Raw genomic sequence first — 24,550 nt, forward strand, 5'->3', positions numbered from 1 at the left:
AAATTAATAGAAAATTCTTCATTCTTTTGGTCTTGTATTTCCCTTTCAATGATTGTTACCTGTTAGCTTTGGTTCTTCCTTATGAGACAACACAAACCACATTTTTATGGTAGCCCTCCAAATGCATAAGTTTTTTTCTTAATGGCTATTTTCTTTGTCAGTGAAAATATCTCAGTTTTCATTAACTATTTATGTGACATGGTTTTTAGAATCCTCAGCATTTTAATTGCCTTCCTCCTGGAAATCTTCAGCTGTCAGTTTCCTTAAAATGATTCAGGTGAATGTTTTTTTAATGGCCTTTCACATTGCATATGAAAGATGCTTATCATAGTAAATGAGCACGAAATGAATATGTGAACAGGAAACAGTACCATAAAGCTGGTCTGACTAGTGCAAAATATGAACAGTCGACTTAAAACTGCATTTCTGTTTATTCCAGCTAAAGCTACGTTTAGCTTTTGCTGATGCTTATTTTTTATATTCACCTTCAAGCAGTTTTGTATCACTGTTTTATATTACAGTTTGTTAAAATGCATTCAGACCTTTTTTCGCAAGAATCACTGCAGTCTCAGGAATCTTTTGCCTATATTTGTTTAATTGATTTTTTAACCCTAGAATTAGGGTTAAAATTCAAATTCCATTCAAATTCCATTTTGTTAGCTTTGGTGTAGTGAACTAGGGAAAGAATTTTAAATCTTGATTTTTTTTAATGTGGTCTTCACAGTGGTAAAACACATTTTCTGTGCCTTTTGCTAAGTCACTGATTTAAAGTGGTGCCTAGGCTTATGTTATATCTTTGGAAATATCCATATAAGATGATGACAATCCACTAATCACAATTTGAGTTTAATTGCTTAATAAACAGTAAGTGACTTAATTCCCAGCTTCACATGTTCTCTACAAGAATAGGCTTAGATGACCTGTCAAAACCACAGCTGAAATCAAGGTAATCTACGGCAGCCCCCTGATGAACTGAACAACCAATTATATCCTTAAAGTAACTGATGTGAGTTTTGTAGCACTTACTGGCTCCTAGGGTGTGTATCATTTTTATTTTGTATGTTCAAAGTATTTGTTTTTCAACTTTTTTCTCACTGTCCTATAGTTTAATGATTTTTTTTCAAATTTTGTGTATGTAACTAAGGAAAAGATATATTAATATGTGAGAAAAATTGGTTTACCCATTTCTAATCTTTTGCTTCTTCTAATAACCATTATTTAAATATTTCTAGTTGCAACTCTAAGATCATAGCATTTGCTTTTTATACATTTTGGGGATTGCTTCACTGAGGCCTAAAATCTTGAACTCATTTGAAAATATTAGAGCAAATATTAGCATCCCTAGACCAATTTAGTCCATATATTACCTCCTGTTTGCAAGGGACATTCTCATTGCTAGAAAAAAGAGAGAAAGAAACATAAAATAGATTTATCTTTGCACCACTTGTCATGCACATTTCTATCTTCTGACTATGGCTGGGAGGCATATTGCTAGAGAAGAAAGGAAAGGAAAAGAAATAATGGCCTATGTTTTTAAAGGGAGAATCATTTATTGTTGATGGCTAAAGAAATAAGACTCAGCGGGAGTACACCTTACTTTGAGAATCAGCCATTTCTTTGTGCTTTTTTCTAAATAATGTCTTTCCTCTATTTCAGAGTTTAAGCACTGCTGGATAAATAAAATTTTCCTAAAATACTGTCATCAAGCAATTGTAACTTTAGCAATCTTCCTAAAATTCATGTGCATCAAGAGATGGTGAATTTTGCGTTTATTAGTTGAACTTTACGTTTCTTTTCATTGACTGTAACATCTTACAATGATACATAACCAGTCTTTAATTAAACTTGCAAAAGGAGGGAGAGCATGGAATCCAAAATTTTTGCTGGTCAAAAAAACCAAATTTTAGACATCTTACAATGGTAGGAGGAAAAACAAATCAATATTTAGAGTTTTGTTAGGATAGAATGGCTTCGAACTGCACTATTGCTTCGCATACCTTAGGGAAGAGCCAGGGTGAGGACGTTCTGAGCACGGTTCTAGATAAAGCTGTACAGTTTCTAATTATTATGTTCCTGCTGTGATTGGATAATTAGTAAGGTACTTTGTGTTTAGGTGAATTTTCATTAGAAAAACAGTAGAATTAAGTTGAAATGGAAAAAGTGCTACTCATTTCTTTTCTTCTTTAATGTGTTGATTCCTCCATGGGAATCTTCAAGGATCTTCAAGCACAGCATGCATGCCCACATAATTTCACCTTTATTTCTTATAATTAAGTCTAAACACATATTGAAATCAAGGCTATCTCGCTATTTTAAGGGTATTCCTAACAATTACAAATGAACATGATCAATTTTAATAAACTGAAAAGGATACCCGTGGTCATTCATGAATTCAGTGTGTAATAGTAAGTGCATAATCCCTCAGAAGAAAAGGGCAAATTTGCTTCTCACTCAGAGGTAACACTCGATCTCCGTGGCATAAACATGCTTTTCCATTGAAATTAATTATGTCAATGAAAGGGCAGTTTGTATATACTCTTTAACTGCTATTAGTCTACACAAAATGGGAGATGGAAAAGAAGTTTATTCTTTCCTTTGAGTTCCTGTTTAAAAGAAATTTGCAATTGACTTGGAGAGATCGTCATATGCAGGAAAATTTTTAAAAATGAGAGAAAGAAAAGGGGGCTGAATTTGATGTATAAATAATACATGTAAGTAGTATTAAGGGAAAGGATTAGCAAAAAGTAGGGTTGGCACAGAAGACGTGCTTAATAAGTTTATGTGAATGATGGAATGGGTTAATGGCTCTTTAAAGGAGGAGCCATGAAGATGATGGTCACCAGAAAATAACTATGGAATAAGAACCGCTGAAGGTGGAAAACTAACGTGTTAGATAAATGAAGCTATGGATGGTGCTTTGTGGAGAGTAACTGGTGTCCCAGATACAGAGTTCAGGGAAGGACGGAGCACAGATAAAAGGCAGAACCGCCCCTGTTCTGACCTGGGTCTCGAGGGGAGAATTCGTTGCATTCCTTAAACTATAATGCTGTAACCAGACTGTGTCATTTTTAAATGATACTGAATTTTGCTAATGTTATTTCTAGTTCGCTTTTGTATTTGAACATAATGTAGTCTAGGTCAGACTGAACGTGAAAGAAAAGACGGGGGTTTGGGGGGTTTTTTCCTTCCATCATCTCTTTAGACTACCCCTGCTATGACATACTAACAAGGTAAAAGTATGTGAAAACACTAGACTACCATTAGGACACATTTTTAGTGAACGTGATGAATATACATTTTTATATCTTTACTGTTACTAGAAGGTGAAAATATAGTCATGTTGTACATCGTACATACTTTTAAACTTTTCCATCCATATATTCTGATATTCTAAATAACACAAGTATTACAATTAGAAAATATTTATATAATTTCACAATATTTAAAATTAAAATCCTTTATCATCACTCGAGAGTAGAAAGTGGACATTTTCTAGTTATATATTCCCTCTCGTAAATCCCCAGATATTCCAATTCTTCAAAACATATGCATTTACCCAAAAGTGTAGTAACAAAAGTTTAAAATGTAAGTGATCCATTTGTCTTCTAAAAATATTCTATATATTCATCTAGGAAATTATTAAAATAAATTCTCCACCAAAATAAACTGTATAAAATGTACATGTTTACTGTTACAACATGAACCCAAAACTTAGGATATTGACAAGTTTCTGTTTTTGAAACCACTTCACCAGAGGCACTGTGTTCCTAGTGATTAAAACAAAGTAAACAAGATACTCTTAGCTCATTCATCAGCAAGTATGTATTGGCTGTGTACTCAGGAGGCGTGGGGTTTGGTCCAAGCTCACTTGAGCTAAGTGACTCATCGCAGATACGCCAGCCTTATTATTCAAAAATATCTCAGTGAGGTTAAAAAAAAAAAAGCTATAAATATAGACCTTTAATTTTTTTATGACACTGCTGTTGAATCTACAGATGGATTAAGTAGGTTTAATTACATGGTTGTGTTCTTCGTGTCAAAGAACAAATTTCAACTGAGTGAATTTGAAAGGTCTTATTGGCCTCATTCAGTAATTCCTGCCTTGGGCATACAATCTGGCAGAGAGAAAGGAGCTCCAGAGGGTTGTGTAATTCAAGAGGGTTTTATAGAGCAAAGTGAGCAGCAGCAAGGAAGTTATCCCCCCCCACCGCCCCCCGAGCATGTGCTGGTTAGTCCAAGCAGGGTCACTTCCCTTATATGGAGCAGAGGGAATTCTGGGAGCAGGTCAGGTAGCTTGTGCTGAGCAGGCGAGTGCTGATTGGCTGTGCCAGGCCTTCCTCTTCTGGGAGGGCAGAGCTTGGAAACTTAGTTAAGTTTTGCTGACATAGAGCTTAGCACGAGTGACTTTGTCTTGGGCCTAGTCTCATTTCTTGAACACTCCAAGGAGACACATAATTCAGACTGATTAAATCAGAAGTGATTTTTTAAGAAATGAAGATTGGGTTTATATTCTAGGAGGTTAAAAACAATAGGAGACCCCATCCTTTTTTGTCACTTTGTATTAGTACAATTAATAAACAAAAGGTTGATGGAAAAAAGGCTAAAGCTATATTCAGAGTCCTGTCAAGCCACAGAAGACAACTGACAGCCATTTGCTTGAATAATCTTCACATTCTCCCCGTTTGGGTCAGATATGATAGGTAGCATAAGATTTCATTTTACAAATGTGGACTATGGAAGCAGCAGACAAAAAAGTACAAAAAAAATGGAATTTACACAGAAGTGCAAACCTCTATCTCTTCGGGAAACCGGCTGTGTTTTTCTGTGCCTGGCTTTACTTTCATTGTAAAATGAGGGTAATATTTCCCCCACTCCCTCATTGAGGGTTGTTTTGAATAATACTGGGTACTCAGTACCTATGAGCCACTTCTCTGTGTTGTACAAAAGTAACAGGGATGCAGATGGTCAGTACAGGTTCACTAACAAGGCAGACTTTTCATTTCTGGTTTATCTGCTACGTCAACTGATGTTATCCAGACATGAGCGAACCCGAAATGTTTTAAAATGCAAATAAACAGAACGCTCACTGAAGACACAGTCCTCCTAAAACATCCCAATCGGCAAATGAGAAGTTAATCACAATAAAGAATTCGTTCTGTATTGTCTGGCGAGTTGTGTTGATGTTAGCATGCCTCTTCTCCCTGTAACTTGGTGGGGTGCCCTATACCAAGAGAGTAAACTGTCTCCCAGTCCAAGGGCCAATTCATGAAGTGATATCCTTAGAGAGAGAGGAGGTGAAGCAAAGCAGTCTGTTGACATGAGGTATTGGCAGTGACTGGTGATGTGTCCCTGTAAACAGAGCTGGTCCTAGATGTCCTCACCCAAATGTATGATTTACATGGTAACAGACATCTTTTCTTCTCTCCTAGGAACCTTGTAACTTGCTACCCAGTACATCACTTTGGGGTATTTTTGCCACCAGGATGGTTTGGTGTGACCGGAGTGAGATTTGAAGGGGGGTAAACAGGTAATACAATGAGATGATGCTATAGAATTAGGCAAGTGTCCAAACTCATAGAGTCTGCAGGCTAGGAATAGATTTTGTATTTCTCTTAAGCACAGAGTGAAGTATGGAGAGATCTACAGAGAGAATAAACATGCTATAATTTGAAACAAGAACGAAGGAAAAGATGACATTGCAAACATAATCTTTACAAAAAGCATGAGCTTATGAGAAAAATAGAGGGTTCAATATAATAAACACAATCATTTCTTCTGCCTTGGAGAAGAAAGTAAGGGGTCGGTGCTGGTTGGATTGGCCACGGGGCACATCACAGTAGGGAATGATTACAAGGAGTGGGTTTGATCTTAACCATATCAAAGAAGATGAGATTGTTGCCACGCTTGTGAGATAAAGGTATGTTATTCTTCAGGTAAACTAAGTACACTAGTTGGAAGCATTTCGTAGACATTAGCATTTTTATTTAAAAGACCTTGAAGGAAGGGTTGTCAGGAAGTAAGAGATGGAAATGGGATATCTAGTCAGTGGTAGGAATAAATTTAGGATCCACTAATATGGCAGCAAGGGAAAGAGCTTCAGAATGGCTGTCTTGCTTTATGACTACAGGCTGGGAGCGTGCAAGATATTCTTATTAACTTGTTTCCTATTGCTTCAGGGCTGCAAATGTTCACAGTGTATTTATAGTGAAACTCAGTACTGTCACCACGGATTAGAGACTCTGCAAGCCATGGTGTGTGTGTGTTGGCAAAGGGAGACGGATTAGAAACTCTGCAAGCCACGGTGTGTGTGTGTTGGCAACGGGAGACCTGCTTCTTGCACTCTGTTGTCTCTTTAAGGCTGATCCTGTGCAAGTGGCCGACCCATAATTAAAACTCTAGTTTTCATGGGTCTGAGCTGCGGACTGTGACTTCTGGTGCGCTATCCTGTGTCCCAGGGGCCTCTGCACCGTGAAGGCCAAGCCAGTAACAGCCAGTACGATGGCTCTCTGCTAAGCTTAGTGCCGTTTGAAACAGAAAGGCTCTATGTATCTTAGAGAATTAAAAGGACCTTTGGATGTGTAGTGGAGATGGGAGGCCCCTTAGAGGCAATCAGCTCAATCTAGGTTAGGTGACTAGTCCAAGGTCACAGAGCTGGTTAGTGGCAGGAATGGTTGTATAACCCATGCTTTCTAGTTCTCCATTCTCAGATCTTAATATCGTGCTTCTCAGGTAAAAAGTCAAAGCTTCTCATTTACAAAATCCTGTAGAAAGTCAAAGATGAAGAATTTCTTTTGACCCTTACATTTCCTGTTCCAACTTGTGTCACTTAAAAAAAACTCACTTACTAGGTGTGTAAAGAAGAGTCTGAGGACACGGTGGCACCAGCACATGCAACAAGTGATTTGATAGTCTTGATAGTCAGCTACATGCAGAGCTGTATGCTTTGAGTTCACAGGGAATGCTGAAGTGGGTGTGTGGTTCCCGCCTTCATTTGCTGACTGTCTAATAAGGAAAGTACTTCTCTACGCAAGCGCCCCTAAGGTGCCATTCATAAATAACTACCAAGGAGGAAATGATGAACGTCCTGGAAGTGTTACTGACCATGTATCACAATCACTTCAATGAGGAAGAGATTATGTCTGGTCAGTGGTATGGGGAAGATATGCAGACAAAATGTCATTTGTTCTGGTCGTAAGTTGGAAGCCATTAAGGGATATGATAAAGAGATTGATGGCAAATTTTAGGGGGAAGCAGATTGGAACAGGAAGCCCAGTGGTTAGAAATAGGAAAAACTGGGTTTAGCTGTGACTGGGGAGACTTGAACTGGAACCTTCTCTTCAGTGTCTGTGTCGCCAAAAGATATTCAACTTCTTTCTTCCTCAGCAGCAACAGCTAACATTTCTTAGCTCTTCCTGTGTGCACTGCTACACACATTATCTCACGGTGCTCTTACCATAACCCTATGCAGTAGGTACTGCTAATATATATGTTCATAGATAATGAACCTAAAGTTATACTTGCTCAAGGGCGTGCAGGTAGAATGCGGTATTCTACCATAGGTAGAAACCAGCCACAGGCAGAACATGGCTTCAAACCCAGCTCAGTATCACCCCGAAACCCTTACCTTTTTCCCCTTTTTACTATCCATCTTCTCCCCATAATATGATTAGTTAGATTGCCGCAATCAAGTTGAGTAGGAAGTGAATGCACAAAATAGGAAGTGAAGAGAAAGAGTTCTAGGTTTCTTAAAAGAGGAAGTATAGATAAAAATGGCCGGGCTCGGGGTCAGACTACCCAGGCTTGAATTCCAGCTTTGTTTCCCCAACTCGGCCACTAGCTGTGTGATTGTGAGCACAGTCTTACACAGCCTCCCATGGTAATGACAAGTCCAGGTCTTTGGCTATAATACTTCTACTTCCTCTTGTCTCTAGGATTTATGTTCCTGTCCACTGGGGTGATGCCAAATCTGCTGGCTTATGCAGTTGAAGTCAGGGACTATTTTATCAGCTAGAACCCTCCCCTGACTCAGCCTCAGTCGTTCCCTTATGAGGGTTCAGAGCTCAACAAGGACGAGTATCTGTATGGTTGGGTCACAGCCTCCGTGGTGGGTCTGCTGTACACCCTCACGAGTCCAGAGCCGGCCTTTTCAGTTACTTCTGTTTCCCATTAAAGCCACTTTGGGGTGGAAGGTGGAGCCTCAGGAAAGATACAGCTCAATGAGTTTAATAAGGCCCAGGCCTTCCTTTGCCCAACCATGTTGGGTCACCTCCCTTTTGATGGTGGTGGAAGAGAGCCTGCAGTTCCAAGTAAGTGTGGGGTAGCCAGGAGGGTTATCCATCTTCCACTTCTAGGATTTTCCAACTAATGTCTTTCACTGTCTTTTGTGTCTGATCTCATAGTGTTCCCTCTTCCTCTCCTCCTCCCCCTCCCTCTCCCCCTCCCTCCTCATCACTTCCTAAATCCCTTGGGCTAGAAAAGGGTCAGCTTTTCTATGTCTTGAATATCCTTTAGCAATTACAGAGCAGACCTATAAGCTAGATGCTTTAGTTTGGGCTCTTTATATAATAACTGATGGGGAGAGTGGGGTAGGGACTATGTACACCAGCATCAGCAGTGGAATATTCCTTCTTTCTTTTCCAATTCTTCTGTAACATCTGGGTCCTCCCAGGTAAAAGAATGCCACCATGATCTAAGGATTGCGTCTGGGCTTGAGAAAGTATATTTACATTTTCAAAATACTTATCTTGGTATAATCATTAATATCATTATTATCTGATACATGAAGTCATCGTCTCTCCAGGCACCACCTGCCTTTACCATCGTATAAGAATTAGCCTTAACTTCATGTATGTATTCACTGGGCAAATATTAATCATCAACTGTGTGCCAGCTTCTCTGCTCAGTGTGTATACAGTTTTAAGATGTCCAAGTCTCTGCCCTTAGAAGTTTACATTCTGGAGGGGAAGGATGAGAAATAATATTGCTAATGTTACCAAATTCACGTTCAGCTGCTTGCCGCTTGAAAGCCAATATTTCAGAGACAAGCGTTGGTTGGAAAAGGAAAGGTTGCTTTAATCAGGAAGCTGGCTACCTGGGCAGAAGGTGGACATGTGTCCCAAAATCAGCTCTGAAGATTCTGCTCAGCCGTGACAGTTCATAAGAGGAAAAAGGAGAAAGACTCTCAGTGAATCGTGCAGGCAGGAGGTTGGGTTCTGTGTCATTTTCCATTGGGTGCAGACCGGTTCTCTCCTCATAACCTTTGTTCAGATGTGATCTTGCCTGTGTGGTCTGCCTGCAGGATTGCTAAAGGGAAAAGCTGGATGTAGAGGGCTAGTCATTCTTTAACCACTTAATTCTTCATTCCTACTTCTTTTAATCTAGGGGAAAAAATCAACAGGTTAAGCAAGGTATTGTGTGCATTTAGTACATCGTAAGTCAAGATTCAGGTTAAATGTTGTCTGGTGATCTCATTTTTATAATTAAGGTTTAAGAGGAACAGATATAGGCGAGCAGGAAAGAGGCAAAAGAGCTGCTTACAAATCCCCACTGTTACACATCATTCTGTTTCTATGGGATTATGGGCAATGGTCTGTCTGCTGTAAGTTCTTCATGCTGACACATGGCACCATATTCTTAGAGTGGAAAATGTCGACATGGGTCTGTAGCATCTCTTTGCTGACAGTTTTACTTGCCCACCTACATATGTGGGCAGCGCAAGCTACAATTATATTGATGCCCACAAAGATACAGATTATTATGGGCAGTAATGTTAATCCCATTCTCTTGAGGCCAGTTCTTGGAATTGTGCTGGCCATAGATTCCGAACTACTGAAGATAGAGCAGCTTATGTCATGGCTACAGTCTGGTCATCATACAGTGAGGTTTTTCCCTCTGGTGGCAGTTAGAGTATCTGTAAAACAACTCAGGGGTGTGCATCAGACACTGAAAGATTCTGTGACTCTATTGGCCTCGTCATTAACTGCTTGAGCCCACTTTTTTGTGACTCGGGGAGGCCTGGGAGACTTGAGCTTTTCTACAAACCAACCCTGGGGGTGCCCACCGCAGGGTTCTGCTCAGTTTCACTAACACTGTGACTATTAATAAACAGTAAAGAAAGAAGGTGACTTAAGGTCATAAGAAATGCTGTGGGGCTGTATGAGGACGGTGTGATAGAGTGAAGCGGTTTTAGTAGGAACGAGTCTTTCCTGAGTGATCCATCCGTGTCTTTTGCATCCTCAGTGGCTGTGAAACACTGTCCTTGAACAAAGCTAGCTGATCTCAAATTCATGCCTAGTTCCTTTCTGTCAATAGTAGACGCCACATGGCCCATCTTTCAGTAGTACATTATATGAACTTACCATTTACATATTTGTGTGTGCACACACAAATATAAACTAGTGATAGTTTATAAATATATTTTATATGTATGCCTATATAGATAGATAGCTTATAAATAGGCAGGTAAATTAATATATACATATATCTAGTTATATCTATTTGTTGATATTTATACAATCTTTATAGTTTGTAAATAAATATGTGTATAATAAATAGTTTATAGATAGATAAATTTATAAATTAATCCAGGCTACATATAAATATGCCTACATATATATAAGTATGTTAGTAGGTTGCTCCATGGTTATTTTATTCTCCCTGATTAAATCGATAGCTTCCTGGACATTAAGGATTATGTCTTCTATTTGTTGTTTTCCTTTCCGCTTGGCACACAGTAGGAGTTCAAAGAGCACTCAGCAAGTCACTGAACTATTCAGGAATTCTCCAATTTATTTTATTTATTTATTTATATATATATATTTTTTAAATTTTTCTATTTTTTTGCGGTACGCGGGCCTCTCACTGTTGTGGCCCCTCCCGCTGCGGAGCACAGGCTCCGGACGCACAGGCTCAGCGGCCATGGCTCATGGGCCCAGCCACTCCACGGCATGTGGGATCTTCCCGGACCGGGGCACGAACCCACGTCCCCTGCATCAGCAGGCAGACTCTCAACCACTGCGCCACCAGGGAAGCCCTCCAATTTATTTTCTTAGTTCCCTTTTTTTCCCATGTTTTGTTGTATGAAGAACCACAGAAATATAGTTCAGAACCAATGTTGATATCAAGAATTCCCCTAAAACTGTTGAGCAGGACAGTGCAAGTTGCATACTGCACTAATTCATAGAGATTTTTTTTTCGCTTTCTAAAGTCAAATGTGAATGCTAATTAACAGTGTAGCTGTGAACAGTGCCCTAGGGTTGTTGCCTTCTTTGGTAAGGTAAATGAATAGACATTTTAATGTCAGCTGGATTTTTAAAACGTAAAAGATTAATTGTGTTTCTCATAATTTGATTTTCTTATAATGAACTTGGACATTTATTCAGCATGCTGAAAAAACAATATTAAAAATGTCAAAATCACGCTCTGCTATATTGCAGTCCATTTGGCCATTATCTGTATTATGAAAACAGTCCATGGCAGTAATGTGGATATAATGGTTTAGGAAGTTATAATTCTAAATGTGTGGTGCTGTGTTGATTCAGGTATATTAATTAATATGTGCAATGGATATTGGTAGTACTTCTATTAAATTCAGTGGTAATATATATCAATGCCTTTTTTTGACGTTTAAGCTTTTGACTATTAATCAAAATGATGCCAGTTTTGGCATTTAATGGTGCCAAAACCACTATGGAATTACTGAGAGGTATTTAAGTAAACCTTATTCTTCTCTTTCTCAAGAGAAGTACAAAAATATTTCTTGTTTTCATATCTGTAGAAACAAAATGCAAAACATACAATATTGGGCTTCCCTGGTGGCGCAGTGGTTGAGAGTCCGCCTGCCGATTCAGGGGACACGGGTTCGTGCCCCGGTCCGGGAAGATCCCACATGCCACGGAGCGGCTGAGCCCATGAGCCATGGCCGCTGAGCCTGCGCGTCCGGAGCCTGTGCTCCACAATTGGAGAGGCCACAGCAGTGAGAGGCCCGCGTACCGCAAAAAAAAAAAACAAAAACAAATGAATTTAAAACATTATATCAGTATGGATTGGATCTCTAAATCAGTTGGCAGTTGAACTAATAGCTTTATAGTTTCAGAAAAAGATAGAAAACATTCATAAATCCAGTCTCTAATAAGAAATGTCATTTCGACTTTCTTGGGTTAGAGTGACAATTTCAATAGGTTAATGAGAAGAAAACTAATTCCGGAATATGTACATATAAGTGGAAGTCATCCGAGGAGTAGCCAACCAACCCATCGGGAACTTAGCTGTTCCCTCAGGGTGTATGACGAAGTCTTCTCTTTTTAGGTGAGTGGTCTGCCCAGTGGTAGATTGAAATATCGCAGAATGGGATACGTGTGCTCTCTTGGTGGCTTAGCATTAGAATGTCCCTGGTTCAAAGAGCTTGGGGATGCTGGCACCAGGATTTGCACCCATGTACTCTGGCAGAAGTCAGTGCTCTTTGCTGTTACTGTGTCTACCTTCCTATGAGAAGATTTCAACAGACATTAAGTACAATATTGATCAATTAATTTTCCTGTGATGGTATATAATAAATAATCTTAGTTGTTTCTGAATATGACATGCCATATCTTTCATGCTCATATTCATTCAGAAATATTCATTGGATACGTAGTATCTGCCCAGTTCTTGTGGGCTCTGAGGATGCATCAAAGAAAGAGTTATGGAATTCACACTCTTTCGTTGTGTCATTTTATTATATTCATATACTGTAAATTATCAATTTACAGAGTGTGTTATTTTTTATAAAAGTAAGGTCTCTTACAAGTCCAAATGACTTTTGTAAAAACACAATGTTTTAAAATAGTAAAGTTCAGGGACTTCTCTGGTGGTCCAGTGGTTAGGACGCTGCGCTCCCACTGCAAGAGGCCCGGGTTTAATCCCTATCCAGGGAACTGAGATCCCACAAGCTGTGCAGCTAAAGAAGAAAAAAAAAGAAAAAAAAATCTTAAAACTAATCCAGAACATAAAAAAATGAATTTGCGCAATTCTTAAAAAAAACAAATAGTGAAATTCATAAAAAACTACTGAACCTTTCAGAAGAGTATAATTTATTCTGAATTTTAAGAGATAGCAGAGGGATAAAGGAAAGCCCCTCTTACTAAGAAGTGTATTCCAGGTTTAAGTCTATACTATTTGAGGTTTGAGTACTTGAACAAGTACTTTCTCTTACCAAGAAAATGAGAGTTCAAGGCAAGTTTTTATCCAAGGTTTCGTTTTCCCACTTTAGGTATAGAGAGTGGCTTTGGGGCCAGAAAGCTGGGCATAGATGACAGGTGGGAAGTAGTCAGGGGAAATGAGGAGAAGGGTTTAGAGGTGGAATGTTCCTGGGCCCTCTTGTCAACTGCTTGTACATTTTTCCCTTTGAGAATAGCTAAACCAGGGGATGAACTTGCCTAGCTGGTTGGTTCTTTTCTCATTGCTGCTTCCTGTTCCTCTGATAAGGTTAACTTTCTCAGCTAGCACACACCACAGCCTTCTGTCCAATGCTCTTTTTGTTTCTTTTAAGTGGGGTATAGTTGCTTTACAATGTTGTGTTAGTTTCTGCTGTACAACGAAGTGGATCAGCTACATGTGCACATATATCCCCTCCCTCTTGGACCTTCCTCCCCGCACCCATCCCACCCATCCAGGGCACCACAGAGCCCCGAGTATACTGGTGCATTCCTGTTCTTGAAGTCCTCTCGGCCGTGTCTGTGTATGGGGAGGGGGTAGGGGGGACAGAAACGCAGTCAAACCACTTCTAGATTGTACTGTGCTACGCTGAGGCACATGTACACATATGGGTCCCTGAACCTCATACTTGACGTGAAGAGGAGAGAAAGGAAGAGGACGAGGCCATCGGTTAACTTGCCGCAGAGGAAAAAGCATTCAGGTCAGGCCCTGAAAGAATGTTTCGACTTATCTCAAGAGGTAAAATGGAGACGGACATTCCAAGCAGAGTGAATAGTCAGCCTCGGGCATGTGGCAGGGTGACAGCGAAAGGCATGTTCAGAAACTGGTGAAAATCTCGGGTGACTGTAGCACGTGCCATGGGCAGTGGAAGCAGAGAGGAAAAAGGAGGCTGCATTTTGAGAGATTCCGTATCCCACGTCTGATATCTGGGTTTGGACATTTATCCCACCATCAGTCTCTTGTCATGAGAATATTTTCAGGATTTTTTAAAGCTAGCAACAGTAAAAAGGAGTCACAGGTAAGATTATATAGAAAATTACAACTGCAAAAGCCTACATGACTTTGTTTTTCTTTCCCTGTACCTCAGATCTCATCCGTCCCAAACACCTCCGAGCTTCTGGCGCTGTTCTTTTGCATTTTGAGCTGTTCTAAGTGAGTTCACAGAGGGCTCCAGCTGACAGTTGTGGGGGGTGGTCTCTTGCACACCTACCATCCTCCATCGTCCTGTAGCCAGTAGGAACCCCTGGCTGCAGAAATCGTTGGATATTTAACTGAGAAGCTGTGAGGAAAAAACAATCTACAAAAGGTTTAAATAAACCTTCTGTTATTTCCCACCACACTCATGAAGTCAGGTTGTTAAATTTTTGTTTTTATAACTATTATAAACATGTGCTTGCATTAAAACTGTCAACTCAATCAGTATAACACAGCACCTTCTAGTTAGAAAACATTTTTTAATGGTTCACTAGTCTTTTTCTTGCAGTCTTTAAAAACTGAAGTATAGTTGATTTACAATGTGTTGATTTCTGCTGTACAGCAAAGTGATTCAATCAAACATATATATACATTCTTCTTCTGTATTCTTTTCCATTATAGTTTATCATAGGATATTGAATATAGATCTGTGTGCTATACAGTAGGACCTTGTTGTTTAATGGTTCACTAGTCTCGATGCTAATATTATAATTGCTTCAGTTTGTTAAAAATATGTTTAAAACATATATCCAGCTTCCAGTTTATTATGGTCTTCATTTTAATGTGCAGTGTATAACATTAAATGGAAAATATTTAAATCTGCTGTGTTAGGACAGGTTTCACATCTGTTCGTTCCAGTGTTAGTTTTTCAAATGTATTTTTATCCACTTCAGGAAAAGAGTGTTTTGAATATGAGTAAAGACTAGAAATAATTTGGAGGGCTTCCCTGGTGGTGCAGTGGTTGAGAGTCCGCCTGCCGATGCAGGGGACACGGGTTCGTGCCCTGGTCCGGGAAGATCCCACATGCCCGGAGCGGCTGGGCCCGTGAGCCATGGCTGCTGATCCTGAGCGTCCGGAGCCTGTGCTCCGCAACGGGAGAGGCCACAACAGTGAGAGGCCCGCGTACCGCAAAAAAAATAATAATAATAATAATAATTTGGAGCACATCCGGTTTGTTTGGTTCATAGCAATCCCATAATCTTATTGAGCAAAAATTTGTTAATGAAATACTCCAATGTAAAAGTGTGATTAATAAATCACATGTAAGAGTGTGATTCTAAAACAATTTAAAAGTAAGGTTTTGGATATTTTACACCATGTTTTTACTGAATTTTGGGGTTTGTCCTATATAATCTCTGCCCCTTAAAATCCTGGAATAATTTAGGGAGGGGAAAAAAGTCTCATGAAGTTCAGGTCAACGTGGGACTAGAGTGTACTTACTCCAAGAACACCCTTGAGATGTGTTTAGTCCTACTAGTATTTTTTCCAGTGTAATTGTTTGAATTTCACTGTCTCCTTAATACAATAACCGCTCTCATTCCATAATAAAATGCAGGATGTAAGGCTGAACAGGGAGGACGTTCATGTTGTCAGATCCTTACTTTCTAACATGTATGGTCTGCAACACTCATACTTAGATCATTATCTGCAATCCTCTCAAAATTCCTTGCACCCTCAGTAATGTATTGCTGGGGCTGGCCACACATAACAGAAAACCAAAAACAGCAGTGGCTTCAACACACAGTTATTTTCCCACGCGAAACTAGTCCAGGGATGGGAGGTCCAGTGCTGTTATGTTAGATTCAGGAGTAAATGGAGCCCCGTGTGCTTTGTATCTTCCTGTTCCACTGTCCTGGACTGCTGGCGCTTCAGCCATGGCACCTGAGTTCCAGGGAACAAAAACTAGAAAAGGGAGATGGGGAAGGTGTTCCACACCCGCCAGGTCCTCTTTAAAAAGCCTTCCATGAAGTCCTTCCCTACAACATTCACTTCTATATGATGGGTCAGAATATACAGTCATACATACTAGTTATGTGGGATGCTGAGAAATGTTGACATTTAGCTGAATGTGTTGCAACCCCTCAATAATGCAAGAGTGGATTTTAGGTAAATCCTAGCCACATAGCTCCAAATTTAAGTTTCACTTTGAAGATACCAGGTTACCTAAGTTTAACGTAATAGGTAGGGAAAGCGCACGCCCTTCCATCTTTCTTCATCTGTTCTTGTTTTGTTTAGCTTTATTTATTTTTATCATTAGCTTATAAATAAATTAATATATATTCATATATTTCTGAGACATATATCTTTTTACTTAATTAGTCTTTTTCTGTATCTGTATTAATAAATAGTCCATCATTATAGCAAGATTTATTTTATTTTTTTATTTTGGGCTGCGTTGGGTCATCGTTGCTGCGCAAAGCCTTTCTCTAGTTGCGGTGAGCGGGGGCTACCCTTTGTTGCGGTGCGCGGGCTTCTCACTGCGGTGGCTTCTCTTGTTGGGGAGCACGGGCTCTAGGCACGAGGGCTTCAGTAGTTGTGGCTCGCGGGATCAGTAGTTGTGGCTTGCGGGCTCAATAGTTGTGGCTCAGGGGCTCTAGAACGCAGGCTCAGTATTTGTGGTGCACGGGCTTAGTTGCTCCGCGACATGTGGGATCTTCCCGGGCCAGGGAAGTATCGAACCCGTGTCCCCTGAATTGGCAGGCAGATTCTTAACCACTGTGCCACCAGGGAAACCCTATAGCAAGATTTTAAGTACCATTTGTTTATGTATTTGTCTCTTTCTAAGCTCTCTATTGTGTTTATTTCTCTGTTAAGATTAAACTATTTTAATCATAAGACCTTTATAGATTTTTGGTGAAGCATGTTTCTTCTTATTATACATTTTTGGCAAGTATTTCTTAGCCATTATTTAGTTACTCATCTATGCGAAATTCAAAATGAGCTGATTTTCTTACAAGTGGTATTAAAGACAATTTTGATATTGATTGGAATGACATTGAGTTTGTAGATGAATTTGGGCATAGTTTATATCTTCTAAAGATTGTGTCTTCCCTTTCAGGGAATGGTGTACTTCTTTATTCAGTTTCTTTGATGTGTGTGTCCTTGAGTAAAATTTTATGTGTTACTCATATAGATCGTGTACTTTGCTTTAAGCTTACTTCCTAAGTATATTGCAGTTTTTGTTGATATGTTGAGTAGGTTCTTTTTTTTGCCATAACTTTCAAAAAGTGGTTCTCATTGGCATGTAAGCTACTGATTTTTGCATGTTTAGCTTGCATCCATCACATTATAGAATATACATTTGTTTTCAGAATTTTTCAGTTAGTTTGCTCAGATTTTATGTCAGTGTTATCTACAGATTCTAAGATTAATGTATCTTTTTTTCTTATACCATTAGATCAGGTAGAACTTTCATTACAGTATTGAAAATAGTGTTAATGAAAAACATATTTGCCTTGGTTCTATTTTAATGTTAACTGTCAATAATAAGGTTCAGGTAGATTCCTTATCAGGTTATGGGCATGTCTTTGTATTTCTAGCTTTCTAAACTTTAAAAAAAATTAATTAGTAATAGCTGTTGAATTTGATCAAATGACTTTTCATCATCCATTAAGAAGATCATATGTTTTTTTCCCTTTTAATCTGTTATAGTACTAAGTTATATTAGTTCTCCTAATATTGAAGAATCCTTTCATTTCTTGGATGGAGTCTTCTGGCTCATGATGTATCTTTCTTTTAGTACTCAGCTAAATCCTGTTTATTAATATATTTTATTCATCTATTTTGCATGAAAATGACTTTAATCCATAGTCTTCTTACTTTCTCTATTCATTTTGTTACCAGAATATTGGTTGTGAAATTTCCATTTTTTAAAGTACTCTCTAATGTTTTAAAAAATATAGAAATTATATATATTTTAAATAGATATCTGGCACTAATTGAATAATTTTTTTATTCTTTGATTATTAAGATATTTAGGTCATCTACCATTTTCAATGAGCTTTAATTTACATGTTCTCTAAATCTAGGTCCATTAAATTAATATTTACTTAAATATTCAAATACAAATGAGTATAAATTTTTTCCTTCTATAATGTTTTACAGTATCTCCCTATCTGGTATTATAGACATTTTCATTATTAATGTGATTTATATATTCCATGCCTTTTTTGACCCTTTGTCCAACAAGCAGGTTATAGTTTATGATTATTTCAAAGAAGCAGTTTATTTTATTGATGAAGTTCCTTTTGTTTTAAACTTACTAATATTACTTTTCTTTTTATCAGTTTCTTCCTTCCACATTTTTATTGTTGATTGTTTTTATCTTTTTTAAAGAATACTTATATCATTTTTATACTTTTTGTTTCCCTTATACATTTTAGTTCACAATTTTCACATGTACTTATGTGTATGTACTCTGTATGCAGTATCTCTTATATTGTTCATTTCTAAATGTATAATAATTTAAATATTTATTTCTTGAATATCCCAAATGTCATAAAGGTAGCCAATTATTCTGTTTTTAGAGTTTGTTTACCCAAAATATTAGACTTTATTTTCTATCCTTTTATTTCTAATTTCTAGTTTAACTGCATTTATGTCAGAATATAGGCTTTATGATTTTACTTGTTGGATTTTTTTGAGATTTTCTTTCTAGTCTGATTTACTTCTTATAAATGTTCATATGGTATTGGAAATAATGTGTTTTCTTTTTCTGATGCAGGGCAGAACTTTCTCTCCCTACACATAGATATAAAATCATGTTGTTTTTATTCACAGACTATATCCTAACTTATTTTTTATCTATTTGATCTAACATTTCCTGAGAGTTGTATGCTATAGTGCAATCTTAGAACTAGAGTTTTGTACATCACTCCTTATATGCCTCATAGTTTGCTCTTTATATATCTCAATACCATTTTGTTGTTTGATGTGTAAATGTCAAAGGCTGTTATGTCTTCTTGGGAAACTATACTCTGTTGTATAAAAGGAAGAAAGAAAAACTCCTTTGTTGTTTAATTTTCTACTACATTAAGCCATTCCTTGCAAGTAAGCATTAATTAAATACCATGTCATCTTACGGTATTGTTCAGTTAAAGTTCAGGTATGTGCATGTGAAGTATATTTAGGTTAGAGTGCCTTGTTAGGTAGCAGTACTAAGAAGTTTAAATTTAAATAAAAGAAAGAGCAGGTATGTATGATAGTTAGGTATGATGAAATGTTGATATTTCAAATATCAATAGTGATTTTTTATTTAAGGTTCATACACAGACAGGTTAAGTGAGATTTCACACTAAAGAAATTATATACAGGACTCATTTAAGTTGTGATAGCCTTAATACATGATAAATTCATGCTTCTCTTCATGAATGTCCAGGACTAAAACCTGATGATGCAAATATGTATCCATCCATATCAGTACACTAAAAAACATAATAAAGGAAAGTCTCTGAGTTTTAACTAAACTGTTAAAATTGCCTTCTGAGAGTCAAGCTATTCTTGGAAAACCCAGAGAGATAATGCATTAGTATGACTACTGAACATTCAATAAAAGTGTTATTTTCAGTCTATTCAAAACATATAAATTTTATTTGGCAACCAGGCACTTTCCTTTAGTGGAGGGACCTGTAAAGCAAAGAAAAAGTATTACATTCATGAGAATATTATTAGTAGCACTTGCTGATGAACTTTTAGTGAGAACCTGATTCTTAGCCCAAAATATTGAACTAAATGTATATTTTTGTTGAACTTAGAATTTTGGTAAAGGTAAAATCCTATGATTTTTGTATTTTAATCATGAAAAATAAATAATACGAATTTCACTGGGTGGTGTGTTCTGAAAAGAGATAAGTAGGTGTACTTTGATTCTCATTTAAAAAAACAATTCAACAAGCATTATGATTAAGGGCTATACCTGTATGATACTTAAGTTTTCTATGTTGTCAGTTTCTTTACTGATAAAATGAAAAATAAGAGCAACTACCTCATAGCATTGTTGTAATGGTTCTTTTTAAAGCTTTTAGATTTAGTGGTTTTTTTTTAAATCACTTATTATTGTTATCACATCATCATCATCATCATCCTTTTTTTTTTTTAACACCATTGGGGTGAATAAAAATAAATCCGTTAGGCGAAACTCCTGGACTTTTTCTGCTTTCCAAACATGCCATACTAATGGAAAAGATGTCTCTTGGTCAGGTTAATAGGGCCTTTGAGGCAGAGAAAGCTAAGGGAATAAAATAATGACTGCATGGTGGGTCAGGGCTTGTCTCGGAAGCAGGATGTTTTGTTTGTGGCTAGTGTTTGCTTTGTGAGGACTGGAGTATGGCGATGAAGCTGGAAAGTAGATCAGGCTTAGTTGAAGGGAGGCTTAAATGCCAGCGAATGACTTCAATTCTTCCAAAGTCCAAAGTGAGGACAGTCCACTAATATTTCTATCATTCCATGATTCTATCTAGAAAACTTAATTTAAAAATATTTGGGGGATAACATTGATTCTCTTCTCTGTTCCTTATAGAAATACAGATCAGCATGTTTTAAATACATTTTCTAGATTGTATGGTTGCCAGTGAAAAGAGCACACACAGAAATCACTTTGAATTTTAGCTCCAACAATCAGCTGTGAGGCCATAGACAAATTATACAACCTCATCGAGGCTTTCTGACTTTATCTTTAAAATTTAGATGATAATATTTACCTTTACTGACTACTAAGATGAATCAATTAGGTGAGGTATATAACCAGTTGAACTAGGCAGTCAAGAAATGTGTGTTACCTTGCCTTCATCTTTTATGCACTTGGTATATTCTATATCAATTTTATTATTGCTGTTTTGTATTTTGGACTCTATATAGCAAAGATTCTACCAATATCAAAATTTTTAAATAGGTTGTAATGAGATTGTAGAAAAGCATATGTAAGTAAAAATTAGTTTATACATGAAGAAGCTCAAAGGACAAATTTATTAGTGTGTTAATTTTTAAAAGTTTGGTTTCATTCTCCCTTTGTAATACAGCTTGTAATTAGTAGTTAAATAAAGCAAGAAACTTGGCATTTTGATTCAATAACCAATGAAAAATAAATTGACAAATTGATAATTCAGAATAATTACTGTTTGTACTTCACTTTTTACCCTAGAGACATAACTGATATACAGTTATTTTTATTGAAATTATTTTGTTTATAAGGATACTGACTTTTCTCACCAAACTAGCACAGTACTTAGTATGTACTTAATATCTTTAGTGCACTTAAATGCAAAATGGTGAGGCTGTGTACATTTTCACAGTATGCTGAAATTTTTTTTCTAATTTTTTTTCATTCAGTGCCATCAATAGTGTAGAAGATTAGGGAGATACAAGAAAACCACAAATGAAGAGACTAAAGCTTTTTAAAAATATGCAAATACAGTTTTATCTTTCTTTTTTCAAGTTTATATAGGTCAGCAAATTTGTTGTACATGATATTTAGAACTTCCTGTCGTATCATGCCCATTCATATTTCACTAAAGTAAACTTAGTGAAATCAGCTCATCCATTGATATAAACCTTAATTTTATGAGGTTTTCTGAACCTAATATTTTCCTCCAGTCATTGGTAATTTGAATTAGGACCTGCAGTGGAAGTACTAAGCCTTTGCACATGGAATGATTCTGAGGTCATGAAGTATCAGCGCTCTCCCCCCACCCCCACCTGCTTGCACTACCCCACCCCTCCCTGAAAAAAAACAAGTAATGAGCATCCAACATTTCCTTCCCCATCATATGGAGTTCCATGATTACCAAGTCTTTGTGTCGTAAATAATTTTCTGTTAATAAGGAAACTCAGTAAGCTGGAAATATTTCTACATGAAATCACACCTTTATTGACAGCAATCAATTCATATCTGGGATGATTAATTTTCAGTCAAGATAGAGATCTGAAAATTAGCCTCATTAAAAATGTGACATAGAATGCAGACATCTGTATGTATTGAGGGTCATCAAGAGCGTTTGAAGGTCATTATGATGGTCAGGATTGAGGAAGTTTTAAAAGGGAAATAAAATTCCTGAAAGAGAAAGAAAAACTTTGATGTCCCTGAAGTCTATCATTTATTTCATATTTCAGAAATATTGGATAATAAAGTTATCAAAGAACAATAGAATAAATGATCTTAATATTCAAATAAAAGGCATCTGGTAGTACCATTTCCAGAAAATAAAGTTTTATAAAGTCAAGACCCACCCCCTGCTTCCCAGGTTGCAGTCACTTAGTTTTGCTCTAAATATTTCCTCAAAACTAACAATAAGTGAATTTGTTTTCTTCTTCAGGTTATCCTGAAGAACACAAAGATTTACAGTTTACTTTGATGCCAGTTGTTCTAGGCAACAAAAGATACATTGTTTTCCCCAAGATAAAATGTCTTCCAGAAAGCTACAGAATTGTGTCTAATAAAAATGCATATCTAGGGTGAAGAAAATACCTGTTGACTTGATATGCTTTTGAGTATTACTTTATCTTTTTCTTGAACTCAGAGAAATGAAGAGGCCTTTACAATTGGAAAGTACACATATTGATCTGGCTGTTGCTTTTAACAAACAATGTGATGGTATATGTCATACAGGATTTGAAAAATTCAGTGACTGTATCTTCCCTGGTGGAAAAATATCTTTCAAGCTCAGTAATATACAGCAGAATATTGGGTGTAATATATACTATATTCTCTTTCCCTTAGTCTATTCACATAAACTTTCACAGCTCATAGAGAGGACTACTTTAGGTATCTTACTTTCCAGGGAAGCTACGCCATTCAGCTTTTTGTGTTTTCTCTTCATCTGACAGGGCATAGCACCTATTCCTTGACACTTTTGGAATCCCAGTGAATTAATAAGCAAACACAGAAAGGATCCCCATGATGAAAGACAGCTATTTATTGTTTTAGATGTATACAGGCTACAAATATTAGAGCCTAGAACTCTTCCCTCATGGTTCACAGATATGTTCTAATCATAGATAATGATTAGAGTACATATTCTAATTGATTAAATGAGCATTACTTTTTTTTGCTGTGTATGTTCTTGGATGGGCTGATCAGATTCTGGAATTCTTTCTTCCTTATTGTCTGTAGCTCACTGCTCTTCCCAGCCCCAGTCGTGAATTGGCAGAGCCTAGTATACGAGGTAGGTGATCTTTCTACCCTCGGTTCTGCCCCGGGTAGAAAAGACAAGAGTTAGGGGAGTCATTAACTGCTATTGAACTCTAGCTGTGATCTGGACAATTGGACTCAGAGGCAGAAGACAGCAAAGAAGAGGTGGTTGCCGTGAAAGAGCCTAAGAGGCAGTGCTTGGAGAGAAGGAGAAGAATGGAAACACACTAAGGTTAGTCAGGCAAAGAAGGAAGTGGTGCCAGCAGCTGTGTTTGGATGAACTGTTTTTATTCTTGGTGTTCAGAGCTGCTTGACTTGACTTTGTGGGCAAGACTAGGGCCTCTCACGCCCACTGTGTTCAGGTCATCCCTGATATCTTCCTTGGCCAAGCTCTTGACACGCTGTTTTTGTTGGTCGTGATTGAGGCACAGGAACCTTTGAGGCTGAGAATCTAGGGTCCATTTAACCAGGCACAGCGGGACCCCAGGCTATCGGAAGTCTCCCCAGTCCCCGAAGACTATAAGGCTGGGTGTCTTCATCCCCCAAGACCACTCCAACCTCTAAAGCCTCGTCCCTCTCTCCTCTGGCTGCTTTCAAAGGCACTTAGAACAACCTTCAAATAGCAGACTGCACGATAACAAGCCAGGCCAAGAAGTTTCTTCTAAAACAGCTTTTACTTTGGTGTTTAATAAAACAGACCTCCTTTGAGGAGAGGTGCTCAAAGATGGTGTGGGTGTGGGAAGATAAAATTCAGTGAGACATAAAATAGTATACGTACCAGTAAATTATTCTGACAGTCCTCAGCACATCCTCCCACATACCCTTGTAACTTTTTCATGAGATTTCTGCACTAAGTAGAATAATGCAGTATAATAATAAGGCTAGGTCATCATTACATTTCAGAATGTGTGTGCTGTCTAGTGCTGTGGGATCCCACTGCTGTCCCAAGATGAATGCTTTTGCTGTTAAATATCATCCAATTGTGCTTTTAAACTATGCTAAGCTGCTCCCATAATGGTGTTTTCTCCTTTCCTAGGAGATAAGAAATTGCAGCTAGAACAATCCAGAATTTCCCCACATTTGTTCCTTTACTTTGTTTTTCATAATGAAAAGAGCTTCATTTGTTTTACTTTATGATAATTGTTTAAAATCTGAAGGCATAAAACTAAAATAGAATTAGGAAAATGTATTATCCTAATTGAAGCACCTGTAGCTAGTTATTTCATGGCCAATATTTTTTGTGCTTATAAAATCACA

The sequence above is a fragment of the Mesoplodon mirus genome (genome assembly GCF_964341445.2).
Source record: "Mesoplodon mirus genome assembly, chromosome: 20".
Classification (NCBI taxonomy): domain Eukaryota; kingdom Metazoa; phylum Chordata; class Mammalia; order Artiodactyla; family Ziphiidae; genus Mesoplodon; species Mesoplodon mirus.